General features: G+C 38.2%; 1 pseudogene; it reads right to left on the minus strand.

Moving 5' to 3' along the window:
• Window positions 1-5049: 5049 nt before the first annotated feature.
• Window positions 5050-5786, minus strand: LOC148031189 (alpha-glucan phosphorylase 2, cytosolic pseudogene; annotated as a pseudogene).
• Window positions 5787-6458: the final 672 nt, after the last annotated feature.

A 6458-nucleotide genomic window follows, 5' to 3' on the forward strand; every position in this document is an offset into this window, starting at 1 on the left:
CCCTTTGATACATTGTGCATACATTTAAGTGTCTTTAAGTCACTAGCTATGTACCACTCGATCTTATAGTTCCCAAATCCTTCAACAAATAGCTCTTCTCATGCTTGTTGTCTCTTAATAACATCAGGTATTGGTGTTCGATGAAAAACCCAATACAATATATCAAAATCCTCTGTATCTACTTTGAATGCTCCTAGCCACCATATGTTGTGTTTTGATTGAACACTAAATGACATTGAGTGATTGCAATGATCTGATGAAAGTGCTCTATTCATCAAGATAATAGGGACCCTCTCTAGTTTTGTACATTTTAGAATCTCACTTTCATTAAGTTTCACCACAAATCTAGCCACTCCTTGTGCCTCTTCTAGTGACAAGTCATATAATCTAATTATTAAGCATTGTAGGGTGGGCAAGTCAAGGAAAATATTGTTAAATTCATTGAATACAACTTCCTTTTTCTTGCCCTTGAAACTAGCCTTAATATGGAAAGGCTCATCCAAAATATCCATTACTTTGTTGTTCATTCTTTGTCTAGTAGTTCTAATCACATATGGCCTTTGAAGTATGCAATTATGTACTTATCCTTGCTTTTTATTTGATTGTAAAAGCTGAAAAAGTTTTATATAAGCATCTCGATTGATACCAATATTATCTAGTGTGTACTGTACTAACTCAGTATCCAAATAGAGATCCTTTATAAATGACTCCAAGCATTGTTTCTTTGCCTTTTTAAATTTCTTCTTCTCCAAAATTTCTTTTGAAACTACTGAAGGAAGAAGATGATAACAAAATTGAGATGCTTTCAAAGAATCTCTTTCACTTGAATTTGGTTTGAAGAAGAGACCTAAACAAAACCAACATCACAAATCAATACAATTAATTATAAACAAAGTCATATTTCATATTTTTAAAGTGGAAAAAAAATGTACCTTGCTACTTGGATTCTTTTATTACAATGACCTCCTCCTCGTCTGAGACTCAATATTTCCAAGAGCCTTTTGCCAATTTCAAAGTCCTAAAATAGTTTACTTTTGTTGATAAGATTTTATGCGTTTCTCCAAAAAATGAATCCTCTATTGATAGCCTTCTAGCTTCTGCAGTAAGTCATTGTTATGTTTTGATAAAAGATAGTTCTCCAATTTGAGGACATCCTTTTTTGCAACCAAGTTAAGTGTATAGCCTAGAAACCCATTATAACTATCACCAATGAACCTCAATAATGAAGATCTATTATAGAAAGTCAGAGTGCTATTTTTGCTAGGATCTTTGGGATATAGCCTGCCATCTAACCAAAGATCAAGATTCTTCTTTCCTTTAAACCTTAGTATATGTTTCATAAACTCTATAATAATAATGGGTTTTGTTCTCTTCCTTATTGGTTCATACTCACTATCCAACTCAATATGAAGATGATAAAGAGGCCTTTTATGGTGCGCACATCGGATGCTGTATGCGTACGTAGCGAGTGTCGGAAGGTCCCCAAGAACAAAGAACTCTACTTTTTGCTCAAAATCCAAGAGAATAGACTTGTACGACATGAAGCAAAAATACCAATTGGATACAATCTCCTCCCATGCCTTATGTGAGCGCGCCCTCCACAAAGCATGTGTTTAATATTTTATTTATCTCCAAGCTAAAAAGTAACCCAAATTTACAATTAGCATGCTTTAGCTTTTATGTTTGCTTTTGTCCAAATAAAGAATAAAGTGGTTGGGTCCTAAGAGTCAGATTGTGCCTAAATACAATGACCAATAATGAATATTTAAATCATGCATCCATGCGTATAAAAAATAATAAATATATGTCAACCCCTTCAATAAATAAGCACATAAAAATAAATATTGGCGCCACGCCTAAGGTGCACACCTATCAAAAATGATAATTTCTTCTAAATAAATTGAATACACGTTATTGCCCAATGCTTCCTAGCATTACCACCGCCTGCTCTACACATCAACTGAAGCATTCATAATTGTTAGAAAATAATAAAATTAAACTAACAAAATTGAATACCTAGCAGTCTTCAGCTACAAAATAAATAAATATGTTGAAACTCTATCCTAACCTTAATTTAATATGAGTGTACACTCTGAACTCATAAACATCCATTAATTTAAATATTAATTTTGCAGAATCACCCGCTATGGAATCACCCACTTGCACATTAAATTAACGTGACGCCTAAAAAGGACAGGCGTCCCCATCAACTTTTCGCACAAGGAATCCAGCTTGTGTACGAGCCCCAACAAATAAATATAATTTCATGAAATTCACCGCAAAACCTCACGGAATCCACTGTGGAATATGCCTCTAGTACCATACCCCCGGGGTGGGATAGCAATTGTACTCAAATGCTATTAGCCTAATGTGGAGAGAACAGTGAGGGGTGAGCACTTAGGTCACAAGCATGCATCCAGTGGGCCTCTTCAACAGGATGATCTTTAAAATTCACCAAATATCTAGAATATCTATGACCAGTTCTAGTGGTGATAAAGTCAGTATCTAGAATAGTCTCAAGTTCAAGGATTTCAGTTTCTTCTTCTAACAAAGGAGGATTTTCATAGACAGGGTGGATAGGTAATTGGCCTTTAAAAGGTCGTAACAAACTAATATGAAAAGTGTTGTGGATTTTCCAGTGTTAGGGTAGTTCTAATTTAAAGGCATTGTCATTGATTTTATGAATGATTTTGAAAGGTCCATAAAATCTAGGAGCTAACTTTACAACAGGGTGTTTCTCAACACTTTGTATTCTTTGCTTTTCAATTTGTAACCAAACATAATCATCAACTATGAAATTCATAGCTTTTCTTTTCTTGTTTTCTTGTTTAGTATATGTTTGCTGGGCTTTCACAATCATATCTTTAACTTCATAAAAAATAGTAGCATGTATATTGGAAATATCATCAGCAACCTTAACTTTGTTTGACAATGAAATAGTAGGTGTAGGCAATTTATATCTATATATGATTTCAAAAGGTGCTTTTCGTGTAGCTGTATGTGGAGTGTTATTGTATGTAAACTGAAGTAAATGCAAGTGTGTATTTCATGTTTGTGGTTTTGAAATTGTGTATGCACGTAAAAGATCCAAGATTGTACTGTTTGTAGCTTCTGTTTGTCCATTTGTTTTAGGATGAAATGCAAATGAAAAATCAATCTTTGTTCCTAAGTTTGCAAACAAAGTAGTCCAAAATTTATTGTAGAATCTAGAATCATGATCATAAATAATAACTTTTGGTCAAATAGCAAGATTATTTTGGCAGACTTTGCCCTACATGTGGCTTGGTGATTACAAGATAGTGGCTTCGCACAACAATAGCATAAGCCCACAGCATGCAGTTCCGGTATTGTATCACTAGTAAGGTGTCTAACACGTTTAGCCTTAGATAGCAATTTACACACCTGTTCATCACCATTGGTCAGCTCTATGATAGTTTTGACATGCTGCTCATAGTCACCCTGCTGTTCATGTATAACAGATGGTTGTCCATGCTCATCATGTACTACAGATGGCTGTCCATGCTCATCATGTACAACAGATGGCTGTCCATACTCATAACCATATTGCTCATGCTGTCCATACTGCATATGGTGATAATAGCCCTGCTGCACATCAGAGGGACAGTTTGGTTGAGCATATACATTTGCTTCCACTGATGTTTGCTGCTCACATTCATAAGCATGTTGCCTTTGATCATTGATCCCACTGTATTGGTCATAATCACTTGCTTGCTGTTGATCAAAGCTAGAAGTATACTGATAAGCATAACCATTTCTGTTACATCCATAAGAACTATGTTGCTGAAGAGATGGATGCTCATAAGCATAAGCATGTTGACCATAATAACCATTCTGCTGCCAAGGTTTCAATGGAATGATACTCTTCAGCATATACATGTTGTCCATAAGCATAAACATTTGATCCAAGTGTACCATCAGCATATTGATGCTGGCCATGAGCATAAGCATTTGGTTCAGGTCTTGCTATTTTTTCCATATATGCCTTTATAAGAGCAATACACTGTTCATTCGAAGCTACAAGTTTGTCAATATTAGCTTGTGTTTGAAGCTGATCTTGTACAAATTTGTCCATTTTAGCCTGTGTTTGAAACCAACCTTGTCCAAATTTGTCCATTTTAGCATGTATTTGAAGCCAACGTTGTTCACTAGAGCTGGAGCTATTGTTCTTAGCTACTGCCATTGTAGTCAAGTTGCTTTCAAAATATTCCAAAGCATAACAAAAGTCAGCTATAGCAATATCATGAATCATAAATCCTCAAGAATGCAGAGGTATCTTGTGGTTCTTGTACCAAACTTTACAAACAAGAGATATGTTGTTCCTGTCCATGTCTATGTTGGGCTCCAAATCTGTAATCTTCAGTCAATTTCGTAGCTCAACTTGGCTGCCAATTTTCCTTCACTTAACAAGTCTGAAGATTTAAACCCTGCTCACAAAGCTATGATGAAAGTGGCCAGTTCCAAGTATAAACACCAATCCTAATGTAATGGATATCAAAACCACTGCTGATATTGGTTAATCTAACAAAGCTGTAGGCAGTAACCCAACTATGCCCTCATGCACAGCTCATAACCCAAAGAGATCATCTCCATGTTAAGCAGCAGGCTGTCATCTCAGGAGCCATTGTCCTTACAACAGCTGTAGCAACAGCCAAGACTCCTGGGAGCTGAATAAAATTCTGAGAACATGGGTAATATTGCAGATGAGGAGAAGGGAGACTGCAACATCATCAATGGAGTATTGATCAGGCCATCATTCCCTTTTACTTTCTTTGTACAGAAGGCGTAATACATATTTGCAGGCTCCTCGTACAAGAAAGCACAACTTCTGCTCTCGAATTTCACCCTGAGAAAATGATGATACTTGCAGAGAAGGTGGAGCTTGAAGGCACCATCTTACTTTGACCTCCAAACTCGAGAATCTTCAACTAGAGAATGAAAAGATGCAGTCTGAAGTAGCCTTTCTAAGGGAAGATTCAAGGCTCAAACAAGGCGAGAAACAAAAGATGACGGTAGTTTAGCTGAAAGATATGAATGGCAAAAATGGGAAGATGAGTGGGAAGTTGAGCTAGGAGGCTGTGGGCCGTGGGGGAATGACAGTGGTCTGGATTGTGATGTTTCATCTGCTAAGGAATCAATGAGCATGAAGGAACCTCCCCCTGAGCTGCTGATGCCAAAAACCCATGCTGGACATGGAGCATAAATCCTTCACATTGCAAGAAGAGCTTCCAGCAAGCCAAGCTTATTATATTCACGTTCTTTAAGGCTTGGGATAAAGACTTTTTAAGGGACTGGGCACTCCTGTATATGCCAGATTTCATTGGCATACTGTTGAATGGTCCGATCACTACTGAACTTGCCTGAGCCAGCTGTACTTAGAATTGACATTTTTGTCCATTTCTGCTGGTTTTTGTATGTTTCATCCACCTTAGCTTGAGCTTCCAGATAGCCTGGGAAGTCATAGCCAACAAGAAAATAATCTCCTCAGCCATATCCACTGTTGCCTTCAAGAGAATCAAGTAATGGTTGGTAATCGTAATCCCCAAAAACTCCACTCTTAATAAACTCCTTGGTCTCAGTAAAACGTGGATCCGGCACAAAATGGCCTTGCTCCCTCTCCTGGCGTAGCCGTGATATTTCGTCTGCTTGTGCTCCAATACAAGAAAAAGTTGTCTTCTCCAATCTCCTCTCGTATCTCTACATTTGCTCCATCCAAGGTGCCAATGATTAGGCATCCATTAAGGGCAAACTTCATGTTACTAGTGCCACTAGCTTTGATACCACTGCTGCCATTTCAGAAAGAATGGCTTTGGTGGAGCGTCAAGCAGGAAGCATCTGAAATTAGGGGTGGAATCTTGGCCGATGAAATGGGGATGGGGAAGACTATTCAGGCTATCTCACTTATTTTAACAAATAGAGCTCAAAGCCTTCCTCAAAGCTCAGGAGAAAGTTCTTGTCAGGCTTTGCCTAGTGCCCATTCGGACAAGCCAACCAAGGAACCACCTGAAATTAAGGCGACGCTGGTTGTATGCCCTCTAGTTGCAGTTATACAATGGAGGAATGAGATTGCTCGTTTCACAAAGGAAGGAAGTGTCAAGGTTTTAGTTTACCATGGGTCTAAAAGATGCAGTCTGATGTTGAGAAGTCCCTGGCTCCTGTGGAAGATGAATCTCCTGAAGAGGATGGTGGAAACAGTTCTGCAGGGTTCCTCTCTCTCCAGATCATCTTGGTATTTCTGAATCTGAATGGGGATGGAGGAGATCCACAGAAAACTCAGATTCTCTCCCTTCTTGTGTTTTCCATCTCTCTGATCCTCTCTCCGTCCGCCTTCTTCGATTCTCTCTCTCGTCTGCCTTCTTCGTACCCTTAGCCAATCGCTACTTGTCAGAGAGACAGGCTCCTACTCTGACCATTGCCTCTCGTAGCTGGATTGTGTAGTG

Source organism: Lygodium microphyllum, chromosome 9 (genome assembly GCF_053477565.2).
Source record: "Lygodium microphyllum isolate KBCC chromosome 9, Lygodium_microphyllum_v1.1.10, whole genome shotgun sequence".
Taxonomy (NCBI): domain Eukaryota; kingdom Viridiplantae; phylum Streptophyta; class Polypodiopsida; order Schizaeales; family Lygodiaceae; genus Lygodium; species Lygodium microphyllum.